General features: G+C 38.4%; 1 protein-coding gene across 2 annotated transcripts in view; it reads left to right on the top strand.

Moving 5' to 3' along the window:
* Positions 1-16,481, top strand: part of FGF14 (fibroblast growth factor 14) — a 593,995-nt gene that overhangs the window by 221,762 nt on the left and 355,752 nt on the right. The window lies entirely within an intron of this gene.

Raw genomic sequence — 16,481 nt, 5'->3', positions numbered from 1 at the left:
TTCCCTTCAGCTCACACTCTAAGCTATGCCTGCACATTCATCTCAATCAGGCTGGTTTTTCTACCAGCGTATAAGGATATGGTGATTTTTGTCTCTGAATTGGCTTATAAATTTCTTTTCAATGAAGAGACCTACATTTAAAAAATCACATCTAAGTAGGGCTATAGAACAGGGCCCTGTAATTTTCTATTATCTCCAGTAAAGGAAAGAGAATCCAGCTTCAAGGAGCAAGCGCTAGCAGAACAGGGCCCTGTCATAGCTCTGGTCCTTAACTTGATTTACAAGGCCTTCCTAGATCCAACCTGCCTGCTTTTGCCGTGTGATCTCCATCTATTCACAGGGTCTTGCCCGGCCGCTGTGCCTCTGTCCTTGTCACCCCACCTGACCCCACCACTCCCCTTTTCCTCCATCAATCACACTGAAAGTCACCTTTCAGACATTTCAAGTCTAATCTCCTTCCTGAGCATGTCCCGCCCCCTAACCACTGACATGATGTTGCACTTTGAGTCTCTGTGTTAATGTTTCACCATGTGTTCTGTGGAACACCGGACTGGAGGGATGCTCTGTGATGTGGCGTGTACCTTGGCATGAGTGTGCACGTCAGCGTCTGCTGTGTCTCTCTCCCAGTGTTCCGTATTTAGCTATATAATAAAGGCTTTATGAAGGGCTATGGTGTAGATGTCTTATACATACATATAAAATATATTTTTTATTATGGGAATTGGCTTGTGCTGTTACGGAGGCTGAGAAGTCATGACATACACTGTCTGCAAGTTGGGGAACCAGGAAAGCTGGTGTCTGTCGTTCAGTCTCAGTCTGAAGGCCTGAGCACAGGGGAAAGGGTGGTGTGAGGTTTGGGAGGGGGTAACCCCTGGTATAAGTCCTCGAGTCCAGAGGTCTAAGAACTAGGAACCCTGATGTGTAAAGACAGGAGAAGAAGGCAGCCTAACTCAAGAGAAAGAGGGAACTTCACCTCTGCGTTTTTTGTTCCGTTTGGACCCTCGATGGATTGGGGGATATGTGCTCACGTTGGTAAGGGTAGATACCCCTTGTTCAGTCTGCTGATCCCAGCGCTAATCTTTTCAGAAACACCCAGAGATAATGTTTCATCAGTGCTATGGGCATCTTAGCCCAGTGAAGATGACACATAAAATTAACATCACAACTTCTTTTTAAAAAAGTAATACCTAATAGTAGCCAAAGAAATAAGTGTTTCTTAGCATTCACCAGAGGAGACATCATTTCATATCTATAAACGTTTCAAACATTTATATGAAAATCAATCACTTTTATTAATGACATGCTGCCTCAGACATTTCTATTTTGACTAAATTATATTCTTATAAGTGGTCAGATAATCCAGGAAAAGAACTTAACACACAGCCTGACACATGATGGGTCCTCATATCAATGTGAGCTATTATTAGTAACAAGCTTCAGTGTACTTTATCTCCATGATCAATTTATCCACATCCTAATGTACATAAAAGTATGTGTGGCACTGAAGTTCATACTGTATATTCATGGTATATGCTGGTTAGTGCCCACAAAGTGCTTCACCATCTAGGCTGCAATTTAGAATCTAGTCCAGATAACTAATACATGCTTATTTGTTCAAAACATGATCATGGAAATGGAATGTAGGATATACAGAGATTAGCGCCTTACGAGACTTTTCTTTAAAACTCTATTCCTAACACAGAAAAGCAACATTGATCCAAATTACAAGGAGATTAAAAACATATGAAAAAAGTGTAATATAAAAAATCAAATTACAAGTTCTTCCTTATAAATAGTAAGAGAATCAGTATTTTATATGTAATTTTCTGCAAAAATAATTCTATTTGCTCAACCACATTCTCAGTTTGAAGTTCTAAAATAACTTGTTTTTTTTCCCAAATTATGTTGTACTTAAATATAAGAGCTCTGATAGTCAATGGACAGAAGATAAATGCACATTTTATGTATAATAAAACTTTCATTTTTTGATGCAGAGATTCTTGACACATGATCCATTATAACCTTAGGGGCACTCCACTTGGCAAAGCATTTCAAATTAGATTTATGAAGTAAAGATTTTGCTAAAAATTGCATACCTTCCAGGTATGGGAGAATTGTTACATTTTGGAAACTGGCCAAATTTTGAAGGGTAATTATTACTTATATTGTGTGTGTGCACAGCAGTTCTGTAAAAGCATGGCCCAGCATACAGAATAGACTTAACACCTGTGCACTTTTTTTCCCCCTAAGGTTCAACGAGGGCCACTTCTGGCATTCAAAGGCTTTCTGTGGGGTGAGAGCAAGATCATGCCACGAGGTCAATTAAGTTTGACTTGTTTGATCTTTTCTGCCTCTTTCTAGCCCCTGCCCTTTAGAGAGTCAGGCACCCAGCCACCCTGAGCCTCGTGCACTTATGGATCCTGTGCTGGAATATTTACATTTAGAAAGTCTAACGGTACACCCATGATTAGTCCAAGAGGGTCACATTTTTGATGATGGTATTTTTTGACACGTACAGGAGAGGTGGTTTTCAAGTAGTACTGTATCTACGTTCCCTAGCGCATGCCAGGTATGGAAAGGGGGCCACCTTTCTTAATGTGTTCAAGGGTAAATAGTGCTATCATGTCATATTTATACTTGAGCTAATATGACTTTGGTGCTCATTCCATAAAATGCCTGTGAAACACCAAATCAACACTAATATTCATTAGCTAATTAAGTCCTCAAGGCCCCACCAGGAGTTACTAGAATCAATGTAACCTACCACGTACTGCATATAAATTAAAGGTCACACTGTAAGGGGTAAAATAAAACAGAAAAAGACTCTTTTTTTTCTCCAGGGACTTCGTAGTCAACATGAAGTGACTTTGGACAAGCAACCAGGAAGACTTTTATGATTCACAAAAACAAGACTTGCAAAATATAAAAGTTCTTGCATTATTGAATTCAGTAATTTGCTTTGCTTATCAGAGGGCTAGGTTAGACTTGCTCTTTTATAACATATTCACTATTTTTCCCTGACTCATAATCTTTGGCATCTAAGTAGAACATTACTGAAAAATAAATAGAAATGATTTTGCAAGGATGTTCTGGTTTCTTTCACAATAAATGGATTTCATATCTCTTCAACTCAAGAAGTGTTTATATACTTCTCTAAATACTTTCTCTCCCTTACAGCAGGATTTCCTCTTCCAAAATATATTAGGGTGACCAAATACAATGGATAAGTTTATGAATATACCAAAAATTCCTGGGATGGTTTTTGGGCCTTATGTAGCTCTGGGGAGAAGGTATGTCCCCTCTTCTGTTCACGAGTGCCAGATACACTCTAGTAACTTTGGAGCATAAAGACGACTATTAATGGTTATATATAACTGGCCCACAGAAGGAAATGGAATATTTAAAATAGACACAGGTCATATGATTCAACATACTTTCAAAATGAAAAACCATAAAACCCAACTACAATTTGCTTAAATACAAATAAGGAGTCTGGAGCTAGGGAAGTTCTAGAGTTGGTAAATTCAGCAATTCAATGACATTCTTCTAGGATCTATTTTTTTCTGTCTTTTCACTCTGCTACTATGGGTGAATTAGCTTCTGCCCTCGTGATTACAAGATGGCTGCAGCAGATCCTGATGTCACCTAGTGATGTCCAAAGCACCCTCCATTCCTAGCAGATCTTCTCAACATAGCTCACTGGCCAGAACTGGGTCTCATAACAATTCCTAAGTCAGTCATTGGCAAGGAAAAACAATTATTAGGATTACATTAACTTAATTAGAATTCCTGTAATAGCACTGAAAAGGGCTGTCTCTCCTAAGTGGTGCAGTTCAGACTACCATTCACAAGAGCCTGAATGAAATTTGAAGTTCTGTTAGAATAAAAAAGGTCATAATGGCTCTTGGCAACCAAGATTATCTGTCACATAAGCAAATAACATAACAAAATCCAGAAATGTTTATTTTGGATTTTTTTTGTTACGTGTTACCAGAGAATTACCTGATGGTTATATAATCAGTTTACTTAAAAATAAATAGATAGATAGGTAGATGATAGATATGGATAGATAATAGAGGACAAAATGTGATGGATTGAGTAATGCACTGAAGTTAGAAAGGGTTTTGGGGACTTACTGATGAATGCTGGGGTGCTTAGCTAGGCTTAGCTAGGGTGCTTCGGTGGGCAGAGATTAGTGTAGATAGAAGTTGGTATCATTCCATGTTGACTGTCCAGTGACCATAAAGGGCAATATATACAATCTCATCTAGGAGTTTTCAAATGAATCTCAAGAAATGATACAATTCTGAGGATATGCTTTAGAGATTCTGCTAACGTTGTATTTGAACTTATTTTGAAACATATCTTAAAATCTATTTAAAACTATAATCACAGAATTAATATGTAATATATCAAATTTTAATGTGTTGGATGGAGACCATGGCTTGTTCTGCCAGTTAAATTATTTTGGGGGACAAACCGCTTAATAAATGACTCCTTAGATAACTGCATGTAATCGATTTTCTTATAAACTGATATTAATCACAAAAGGTGTGATTCTACACTGGTCTTTCTCTTCTTAACTCAGGCTTGCCCCTGTCATGTGTAAAACGGTCCAACTGCTGCTACAGTATATGTATTCCTTCTTTAATTGAATACCACGCAAGACTTAGGCACTTTGTGTGCAGGAAGTGATTGTAATTAACATGGCTGTGTGTATGTTTATAGGCTTGAGAATCGTACTTATCTTTTGTGTTTATTTTATGATGATGCATTCGTCTACCAGGGCTTCTGTAACCAAATACCACAGACTGGATAGCTTAAACAACAGAAATGTGTTTTCTCATAGTTCTGGAGGCTGGAAGTCTGGGATCAGGGCACCAGCATGATTGAGATCGGCGGAGGGCCCTTTCCTGGCTTGCAGATGGCAGATTTCTTGCTGTGTATTCACGTGGTGAGTTGGAGAGAGAAACAGCAAGAAAGAGAAAGAGCTCTCTGGTGTCTCTTCTTATAAGGGTATTATAGCCATTATGAAAGCCTCACCCTTATGACTCCAACCAATCCTAATTGTCTTTCAGAAGCCTTTAAATACCATCATACTGCAGATAAGGGCTTCATCATACAAATTTGGTCAACACAAACATTCAGTCCATAGCAGATGATAAAGAATTGCACCAGATGATAGATGCTGTATTGATTAAATTTTTAGACAAAGTATTTCTCAACAGTCCTCAGTGAGGTTCCTGGATCAGTACAATTGAAGGGTTTTCTGATACAAGGCAGACTATTAAAAGACTATTACCATTTACAACCATTTACTTGAAGAAGGATTCAGGAATTTTCCAATTCTCTACAACTAAAAGCAGTATAGAAATACTGGGAGATAGATAGAAGGAAGACTAGTTATTTTAAATATTCCTATAAATATGGACCCTGTTTTCATTTACTTACTCTTTATAAATAGCTATCATAAGCATGTATATACAGAATGTAAAAAAATTATATTAATAAAACACCACTTGAATCATTTTACCTACTGGACTTCTACTTATGATTTCTTTTGAACAAACAGTTCAATGTAATATATATATATATATATCATTTATAATATCTCTCTCTGTATATCTACCTATCATCTATCTATCATCTATCTATCTATCTATCTATCTATCTATCTATCTATCTATCTATCTATCTATCTATCTACCTATCTGTCTATCAACCATCTATCTATATCTATCCATCCATGCTGATCTAACCAAGGTTTTAAATAGAAAATCATGGAGAATGATGGACACAATAGAACCCATCAGAGATTAAATTGTAACATATGATTGGTGGGGATTATTTTGTTCCTTAATCATAAAACAGATGATGCATGTTTTATTTTTAAGACCTGAGAGCATCTATTTTGATAACCTGAACCACTTCTATTTGTGGGAAACTGTTCAGTAATAAATATTCCTACCTTAAAGGATCTAGGTAATCCTATGGGAGCCATAAACTCAGAAGCTCCAGGTCTGGCAGCTAAGGTGGAGCTACAGACATCCTCCAAGCTGGATATTGAAGGTTGGATATGGTAGGCGCCATGCTGCCCCCAGTTGGCCAGAGACCCCATGCCTCAGTCCTTATGTGCCATTCTTTGCCTCTGTAGGGGCTCTGGTAGGGAAATTAGATACAAAGTCCTGACTCCTTTTGTTTTTCTAGAACCAAAAAAAATCCTCAACTCTAACAGTGCATGCATCTTTAGACTCTTACCTCCACATGAGAAGAGATCCATTCTACCCAAAAAAGAAGCAGCTTCTGTCTTGCCTTGTGGGTGGAGATCTTAAACATATTTTTGTCTTCGGGGTTCGAAAATAATTTTAAAGTCAATGTGATTATATCGAGTCAGTGGAAGCATGGGTTAAAGCTCAACTATTTAAGGCTGTTTCTCAAACTCAGGAACTACTGGATGTAGAGAAACTTCCTTTGGTCTCTTCAGTGATTGGTTTATTATAATATTAATGTCTAAGATGAAAAATAGAAAAATAAGAGATTTTTTTTTCCCTGAGGGAGAGTGAATTAGCTATATTTAAGTAGATAGTTACACTTAGTTTCTAAATGGTTCCCATAGCACTTGCTGTTCCTCTTAAAGGTTTATTGATTTTAACATACATAACTTAACTAATATATTAACATATCTATGTCATGTTCACATATGTAACACATTTTTATTAACCACATACATATATATATTCCCATACTGGAGGAGTAGTAGGAGGAGGAGTAATAGATAATAGTTCTTTTGTTGCATGAAAGCAGTATGCCCACCTATAGGACGAAGCATTTGAAAGTATTTGGTGGAGGAAACTTTATCCACAGGTTCATATTTGGAGAAAGCTATTTCTGAAAAAGTATAGTTATTGACTGCCATGTGGATGACCATCAACGGGAGGACAACTGGGTATCTGTGTCATCATCATCTTTTCCCGTGGCCCTCTCCATGGTAGCGGGATCAACCATGGTGGAATCTCAAGTTGGCATCAGGAGGAAAGTGACAAAATGTGGAGCAGGGGTGGAGGGAAACAGGTGTAGCAGGCGTCAGGCTGCTTGGGAGGTGGACCACTAAAAAGAGTGAAGAATATGTTTTTCTAAAAGGCACCCTGGGAGGGACTGAGCAAGTCTATGAAATCTTTTAGGTACTTGTTTATGACCTTTACAATTCGTGTTGTATGAAGGCAACCCTGTATGTTGATACATTCTTGAGGCTTCCTGTGATTTAGTGACTTAAAATGTATCAGGGAAAATCAAGATACAAAAGGCATCAGAACTACCAGCCTGTCATGTTTCGTATTGTCACTGTTATCACTGAAGTCGAATCGTTGTGCCGTTCATTTTTCCACCTGTTCTGTACCTTGAAAGCATCTCAGTAAACTTTGCACTTAGTTTGTTTTGTTTTTCTTTCCAGTAGAATCATTGGTTCTACGAAAGGTCCTCTTCCTTGTAAAATACCAGAAAGCAAATCAAGGGAGACACTGAGCCTAACCATAGTTATTAGTACTTGTCAAACATCTAGGGTGACAAGATTAAGGAGTGTCTGCTTTTTCTGGAGAAGTTTTTTGTTCGCTTCTTTTTTTTTTTTTAAGAGGAAAACAGCTGTTTGAAGATGGAGGTATTCTGAAAGCATGACTCAAGCACATTATCGTGTGAAGATAACAATCAAATCGTATCTATTTTTACCACAATGTCCCATTTGCCAAGGAGAGACGCAATGCATATCTGACATTTACAAGCTTTATAATCAGTTTGTGAATTGTACTGTGCCGCATGGTTTTAGGAGAGAACAGCTCCAAAGATTCTAAGTGCAGTTTAGACAAATAGGAATCCTTTTCCCAATTGTGGCATTTTGCCGTGCTGCTGCAGCAGTATTTTTGTTAGCCTGCTCTTTATAACATTTAACTTCACTAATTTCATGTATGTCTAAATTTTTATGAACCATTGATACTTATTCTCCTCACATAAATACTTTCTTTTTCAGAGGAAAAGAGAGGGAGAGAACAGAACAAAATGGTCCATGGTTAATGAGAGTGTGTTTTGATTTTTCTTCTTAGATTGAAAGAAAACATGAGATATCTACATATCTTAACTCAGATGCTGTTCCAAATATGGAATTTTGTCATTTCCAAACATTTCTTTTTCCTCCAGAAAACAGTCTTATTTGTGCCCTCTAGTGGCAGATGCATACATTTATGCAGTAAGTTAGAGAAAGCTGACTTACTTTTTCTTTCAGTGCATAGTGATTCAGCATCCAAATAACAAAATAAGGATGCTAATCTATACACATATTTAGGAAAAAACTCATGTAATTAGGTCTGATATATTTTCAAAATGCTTCAAAATTATGTATTGAAAAAAAACACCCACTTCTTATCTGGCTAGAGAAAGCTCTTAGGTCACAAGAGTCTATTTCCTGATGATTTTTATGGCCCACTTGTCAGGCAAAATGCTATGATTTTTTGAGGAAAAGTAAGGACATTTTGAGAAATATATTTTCTCTTCTTGCAATCGCTTTATGAAAGCTCCTTGAAGTTTCTGTGTAAGTCCATAACCTATTTGTTATCTCTGCATTGATGGATCTTCTTAAGGATTCGCACGAAAAAGGAAACTGTCTTGTGTAACATAGCAAGAATTGCCTCTGATGGAAAATACCCAGATAGAAGTAGGCGTGGCCTCACGGCTCTCCTGGACTTCTCCTGGATTAATAGTGCCCAGTTTTTTTTCCTCCTCTGGAAACTGCCACTGCCTTCATTTGAAAAATCCATTTTCTTACGTGACCCAAGTTGATTGGTCCAGGAAGGGAGACTTTGCCCCAGTTGAGCAAAGCCAACTTGAATCATCCTCTGGGGTTTTTGAAACTAGAACTTAGAAAGTAAGCCTATTTCTAGCACAGGAAGCCCTCCGGTATATTTTGGGAGAGACTGTTGGCGGCCGTGTTTACTGCTAGATGTTAGTAAGAGACGGCGAGTCAAAGATGGGAAAGAACATTTTGGTGACGTCCATGCGCCTGGATTCCACTCCTGCTGAGATCTGCTGTCTGCCCTTCCCATAGCCTTGCCTTTCTGTTCATTCAATCCACCGTTGGATTTCGTCAGCCAATGAATTCTAGTTTCATTTTGGAAAATTCGAGTTTCAGCCTGGTTTCATCACTTTTCACCAAACTGATACGATAATCCCAGGGTATACTGTAAATTTTCTTTCTGAATTTTCTTTTTGAATTTGAACATTGAGAGAGAAATCGGAGGCACAGTTTCTGCCATCGTGGCAGGCAGTACCCATCTCACAATTGTGACTTCTTGCATGTACATTACGGGGCTTTGTGAAGTCCAGTTTCTACTCTTTCACCCCTAATTGGAAGCATCCTATCTCTTCTCTGCAGGCCTGGGTATTCCTACTTTCTCATTCCCCCTTACCAAGACTAGGTCATGCTGAGTTACAAGTGCACTAGGATCCATTTGTAGCAACGTGTTACCTCTTCCAGGTAATTTTTCAAACTTTCATCTCTAAAATAATAAGCTTTGTCTTTTTTAGAAGCAGTTTTTGACAGTAGGGGAGGGAAAGTATAAAAATCTTTCAGTGAATTGGTGGCATGCTTCCTTTGTTTCTGAAATGATCTAACATCTGAAGTTGTGTCTAGCACGTAGAACATTGATAAGTTTTGGCCAAACCTAATAGCAACATTTCTTGAGTACTATATACCAGATACTGGGTAATCATTTTATTTACATGAAGTTTTAATCTTTACAACAACTTTTCAAGGCCTCCATTCTTATGCCCACTACAAATGAGCAAAGTCCGCGAGCTTGCCTACGAACACGCAGCTAGTAAGAAGCGACACTGTCCCCAAGGATTTCTACTCTGCTGAAATTTCCCACCAAAATACAAATGTGCATGAGTGATCAGTTTAGAGGGTCTTAAAGAGTTTGACTTAAAGCAGCCACCATAGAGTTGATGTTGCTTCATGACGTTTAAAAAGTGGTTTAGCAGCATGAAAACAGTATCAGTTACAATCATATATGTAAGCTGCTCACCAGTTATGAACAATGCCCACGTTGCACAATAGCTATGTTTCATATGATGACATAAGGCATTCTTGGGTTTGCAGAAATAAGCTGCCTTTGAAGCGTGCCCTGCTGCTGTATTCAGGAGCAGGTGCCCAGTGTCCCCCTGGAGCCTCGGTCGGTGCGCGGCTGGGGGGATTGATGTACTCCGCCTGCACTGCTGACTGTTCCCCCTGCTGCTGCCCTGGCCTCGGATGGCAGGAACACAGCTGTCCATTCTTTTTCCACGCAAAGCTCTTTTCCTTAATTCCCACAGTGCGACTCACAATGAAAAGTTATCAAAGCAATTCATGGCAGTGAGGACAGAAGGGCAATACAGTAACTCACATCTTTTCTTTTCTGCGTCTTTTCTCAACTTGGGACTCACTTCATGTGGTGAGGGGTGGTCTGCCTTCCACCATAAGGAGTCTCAATACTTCAGTGTCTGGGTCGACCTGAAATCCCAGTCCTAGGTCAAGTCCTCCTCTTCCTCATCACCCAGGCCTAAGGGCCGCCTCGTGTGCCACCGTATCTTATCCCAGGACTCACACTTTTCATTGATTGACAACAAGACTATCCATTCCTTTCCCACTAAGCCTCATTCCACCTGGTAGATGTGACCTGACCTATGGCTCTAATAAGACAAAAACACAATAGTACAACATCTGTAAAATTTTCAAGGTTTGTGTTATCAGACTTGAGGGGTACTGAGCTATGATGACTGTTCAATTCATGCCCCAAATCAAGGCATTTGAGAATTAAATGAGGGCTATTATTAATTATGCCATGACAGTAAACAAAAACTGGAATATACGCATCACCCTCCAGATTTGGAGTACTGACAGTCCAGAAGAACTTGGGGTGCACTGAGCTTAAGCCTATTGATTTCCAAGAACTTGGTGTCTGGGACACATCAAGCATACAAACAAATACCTTGGTTGCATATTCTATTTTATAATGATGGCATAATCTGAAGTCCAGACACCTGTGTGTAGCCTCCAGATTGTCTTGTTCAAATAATTGTATTTATTTATCCAGAATATGTCTCTAGATGATAAAATGACAGTTCATTTAGGACCACAAGAAACACTATTTGGTTGTAAATTTTGGCTTTTAACCTTTGTCAATTATTTTGATTTGGTTGTCAAGAGAGAGAGATGTCTGAGATGAGGCTGCTTCAACATAAATACATTGCAACCATGGGAAAAACAATAAAAGGTCAATTTTATTCAAGAACGCCAGATAGCAGGTGTCAGAGGAGTGATCTATGGCTGTACAAACTGCACAGTGAAGCGAGCATACCGTGTCAGCGTCCAGAACTTAGCTGGGTCTACAAGTGACCTTACTGCTGCTTCCAAAATACAGTGGGCAGAGTGGCCTAGGTTCGGATTCTCATCATCATCCCAAATTTTCAGTGTTGTTTGCATCAAGTACAATAGTCTCCCCTTATCTGTGGCCTTGCTGTCTGCAGTTCCAGGTACCCACAGTCATCTGTGGTCCAGAAGCCGGTGATCCTCCTGATGAACTGTCAGAAGGTCAATACGGGCCTCACATTGTGTCACTACGCCTATGTCACTCACATCACTTCCTCTCATCACCCAGGTATTTCATCATCTCACATCACCACAAGTTGGGTGAGTGCAGCACCGTAAGATATTTAAAGAGAGAGAGAGAGAGAGAGAGAGAGACCACATTCATGTAACTCTGATTACAGTAGATCATTTTAATTGTTCTATTTTATTATTAATTATGGTTGTTCGTATCTTCCTGTGCCACATCCATAAACTTTATCATAGGTGTGTATGTGTGGGAAAAACAGTGTCTCTACGATTCAGTGCCATCCGTGGTTTCAGTCATCCACTGGGGGTCTGGGAGTGTACCCCCACAGGTAAGGGTGCACCGCTGTAGCCCAGTGTCCCAGTGTAGCCTCGCCTTGACAAAGACTCCACGGCTGGTCCGTTTGCCAAGTATGGCAGGCAGGGAGTGAACAGCTCTGGACCATTATTTTATTTTTATCTAAAATGAACCAAATATACATGAGTTAGTTAAGATAACCCCAGAGGATATGTTATTTTTGTTTTGTGTGTGTGTATATGTTTTCTAACTGAACACAGTAATTTCGTATTAATATCAGTCTTCCTTACTTCGGATTATTTCATGTGTTCAAGCCTGTGGACTCACTATATCAATCTTGGCATTTTTTTCTTAGAATTTTTTAAATCTGTGGCTGCTTATAGCTGGACTTGGTGACTGTGCCAATCCTAGGAGAACTAATTCTTCCAGCAGGACCATTCTGGTTACTGTCGTGCCTTTTGCAATGAGAGCTTTTTGAATAAGGGGGCCTATTGTCAAAGCAATGCTGTGGGCATAATGGAACTGATTATTTTCAGTGGATTTTGTTGTTATTGATGTTAATATGGGAGAGAGACTAATGTAACAGTCATGAGCTCAAACTTGTAATGAGACTACCTACATTCAGCCTTCAGCTCTACCCTTAATGGGACCTTGGACATGCTACCTGAACTTCCTGTATCTCAGTGTCCTTGTCTATAAAATAGAGATTATGATGATAATAATGGTTCCATCTAAATAGGATCACTGTGAAGATTGCATTTCTAAAATGTGTATAATAGTTAATGCAAAATTTGGAGTCTAATATGTACATGATAAATATCAACTATCAGTATTTGCATTCCAGATATGAGTTATACTTTTATCATTCGGATGTAAAATGATATAGAATCGAGTGTTGAATCTGAAAAACTATCATTGGATAAAGAATTCTGGGTCACACTATGACATATTTCACTTTTGGAGATCTGATTTCTTTCGGGGAACACAGCTCTGTGAAGCAAATGCATGAAGACATGTTAAATAATACATAAGAATTAGAGCCAAAGCCATATTTAAAATTCCACAGGAAATGAGCTTTGGATCCCACATGCAGGGCAGTACTGCTTACAGGCAGTTTTCCAAATATCACTGACTCTGTTACAGACCCGTCATCCCAACTCCTAGCATCTTGCTCATTTTTAACTCTTCATGCTACTTGTAAGAAAAACAACCAGGTAAAGACATTTTTAATGAAAATACAGACTATAGCTCAGATAAAATTGTCTTGTAGTTGCTTTCCCGCAAATCTGGCATTTGTCCATATGACATGTAGAAGCTAAATGCTGTTGAGTTTTTGCTTTTGTTTTTGTTTCCGTCTTGTGCAAGTGTCCTCAGTTTGAGATGAGTGACTGATCCCAGATCTCAGCTGGGTCAGAGGGAAGAGGATTCTCAGAGGAGACGATTGTCACATTTTTCTAGAATGCGTGGAATCTGTTTCTAGGAATTTTTTTTCTGTGATTCGTTAGTTCAGAGAAACTTGGCCTGAGGATACATTGAAGGGGTTTGAGTTTAAGAATTCAGACTCAAAACATTTGTTTCAACAGAGGGATTTTCTTCCTTAAATGTTAAAGTTCTTAGTTTAAACAACCTTGTAGAAGATAACCACAAATCATTAATTTTGAGTTCCTCCATTTCAGATGCTGTTTCCATGATTATTAAGGAACATTTGTAACGATATGGCTGAGTTTCAGCGTGGTGCCCCACACACCTACTATCAATTCACCCAACCTGTCACTTGGAAAGAAAGCTCTTTGTCAGGTTACACTGTGAGTTTGTTCTCACAGTTTCCTTGCCAGGAGATTAAGATTATTAACTCTGTCATGTGCAGAGACATAGGTCCCACGACATGCTGTTTAATATTTGATGCCCATTATTACTGTAATTCCTGGGCTCCATGGGAGCATAGATAGGTGTGTGCTTTGTGGAAGTGCCAATCACAGGCACCACTTTTCCAACCCCTGGACTTGATTGCCTCAAGGTAGCCAATGAATGCCTGTGCTGTTCTCTTGAGCACCTTTAGGAAAAGCTCACAGGGGTAGTCAACTGATGCTGCCTAGAGATCTCTCCTGAGCACTGGGAAGACTAAGGAAGCAGGAAGTCAAGTCCAGAGCTTGACTAAGTGCTGTTCCCTCACTCCTCGTCTGTATGGCCCTCTGGAATGCATCACACCTGCATTTTTCTGATGTGATGTTAGTCTTCTTGAAGGCAGAACTGTATCTCCTATGTCTGTATTTGATATGCAGTGTCTATGCTGTGCCTTGTTCAACCATGCAGACATGTGTGTTTTAATGTCATAAACACTGCATTGGCAGCTGAAAGATGACAAACTGAAAATTTTGTCCATTGCTTTTGTTTTTTGATGCTTCAAATAATTGATTAGTTTATGCAGTTTTCAGAAAGAAATCAAGGCAACTGAAGTGTGTCAGTTTCCCCATAACAGATAGTAAGGAAGAGTATAGTCTAGTTCTGGTGCACCTGGCATGGGTATTAACCTACACATGCAAAAAGCAGGGAATTTTAAACAAGGCAGCCCCTGGCCAATGCTGCTGTATGACAAACAAAGGCTAAAAGCATGCTTTTAAGGAGAGCAAGTGAAACTGTTAGCTAATTTATCCTTCCTCATTTAAGTCAAAGTCACTATCAGTTAACAATTGATCAAACAATGTTGAGACTATTTTAATTGAGATTTTCAATTTAGTGAGTCATGATTGGTAGATTAGGATGAATTGTTTTCTGTTTCCTTAGGAAATTCTGCCTCCTTAATTTCCATTTCTTATGTCCCTTACTTTATATATTATTCTCTACAGAAGTTTTGCAATATATTGAGTTTTCTACAGTATATATGGGTACATATATATATATATTCCTATAATATATACTTCTTTAATATATATGCATATACATATAAATATAAAGAATGGATTTGGCATGAGCTAAATTATAGCCCATCTTAATAAGACTTTTGTAAGTCTGAATCTCTTTTATTTCTTAAAGTACAAACAACCTTTTATAAATAACTTTTCTATACATGCTTGGTTAATTAGGAGAAGCAGTTCCAACCTGGTTGTAGTATTCGAAATTTTATATAATAACTATGAACAAAAAGCTGTTTGAAATAGTTTGTTGGATTAAAAGCAGTGTAGATACTGACTCACAAATAAAAATAATTATTTTAAAATAACACTTCCATTAAAATACTGTAGTCCCATACTTTTGGAAATTATTGATAAAAAATAAATGTGTTGAGGGTAGAAAATAATGGTCAGCAATTCATTTCAGTGTAATTGTGGGAGGCAGAATAGAAAGGCCTTCTTGTTTTGATGGTTTTGATAGCAAATGTTTCAAAGATCCCTGCTGGCTATGTTCAGGGATAAATGTAATTGCTCAAATGGAAATGTATTTAGGTCAACAAAACACCTGAAAGTCTTTTCTAACAGTTCTATAAAATGTTTCATTGGTCAATTTTAAAGGGTAAGTAAAGTTATTTAAGGAGACAGTAAACTGATCATAACTTTTAAGTAAAGGATTCTTAGCATTTATGTATCTACATCAGTCTGTCATATTCTTTAGCTTAGAATTCAGACTGAGTTAATCATGCCCTAAATTTAAATAGCTCTATATTAAAAATTATCTTTGCAAGGTCCTCTCTCTATTTTTATCTATCTAATTTTATCTATCATCTAACCATCTGTCTAATTTATCTAATCTGCCCATCATCCATCTACTTACTATTTTTTCCTAATCTACACATTAATTGTCCTTAAATGCACCAGTGTATGATGTTCTGTGTGTATATGTTTTAAATTTGTAAGTGTTGTGCTATACGTTTTTGTCTTTTCTTTTCTCTTTCAGTGTTACATGTTTAAAATCTTGCCATGTTGCTTCTCTCTGCTGCAGACTATTCTAACGTTCACTTCCAGTATATCCTTCTATCCAGCCCTCACGAGGGGCCCCAGGGCTATCTCCAACTCCCCATTCCCACAGAAAGGCCATGGCAAACATTTTCATCTATATCCCTTAAGAAATTTTTGAGAGTATCTCTGGGACATATACCCAGGATTAAGATTGATGTACCTTAAGGCACACAAACTATAAATTTCATAAATCCTGCTAATTTGATTTCCAGACTGGCTGCACAATTCTATATACACACATATGTTGACAAAAAATTCATTAATACACCTTGAAAATACAGACGGAGTTTATTTGAGCCCAAATTGAGGATGTAGGCCTGGAAGTTCCAACTCTGACGGGTGGGGTGGGAGGTATGTCCCAGACAGCCCATGTCACCCAAAGGTCTTATGTCCTTGAGGAGACAGACAAGTCAGAACTTCAGGGGGGGGTGTTTCATTGACATAAGATATGCGGTGTAGAGAAAAGAGCAGGGGGTCAGTATACAGCCTGGCTCTGAAGGAGTTAAGGGGAGAGGCAAACATTTTGTTTCTCCTTTAGTGGGAAGGCAGACACCAGTTGCTTAGCTTTTAACTTAATAGAGGGCGTTTAGTTTTT

This window comes from Manis pentadactyla, chromosome 17 (genome assembly GCF_030020395.1).
Source record: "Manis pentadactyla isolate mManPen7 chromosome 17, mManPen7.hap1, whole genome shotgun sequence".
Lineage (NCBI taxonomy): Eukaryota > Metazoa > Chordata > Mammalia > Pholidota > Manidae > Manis > Manis pentadactyla.
This window is presented reverse-complemented; position numbering and strand designations above follow the sequence as displayed.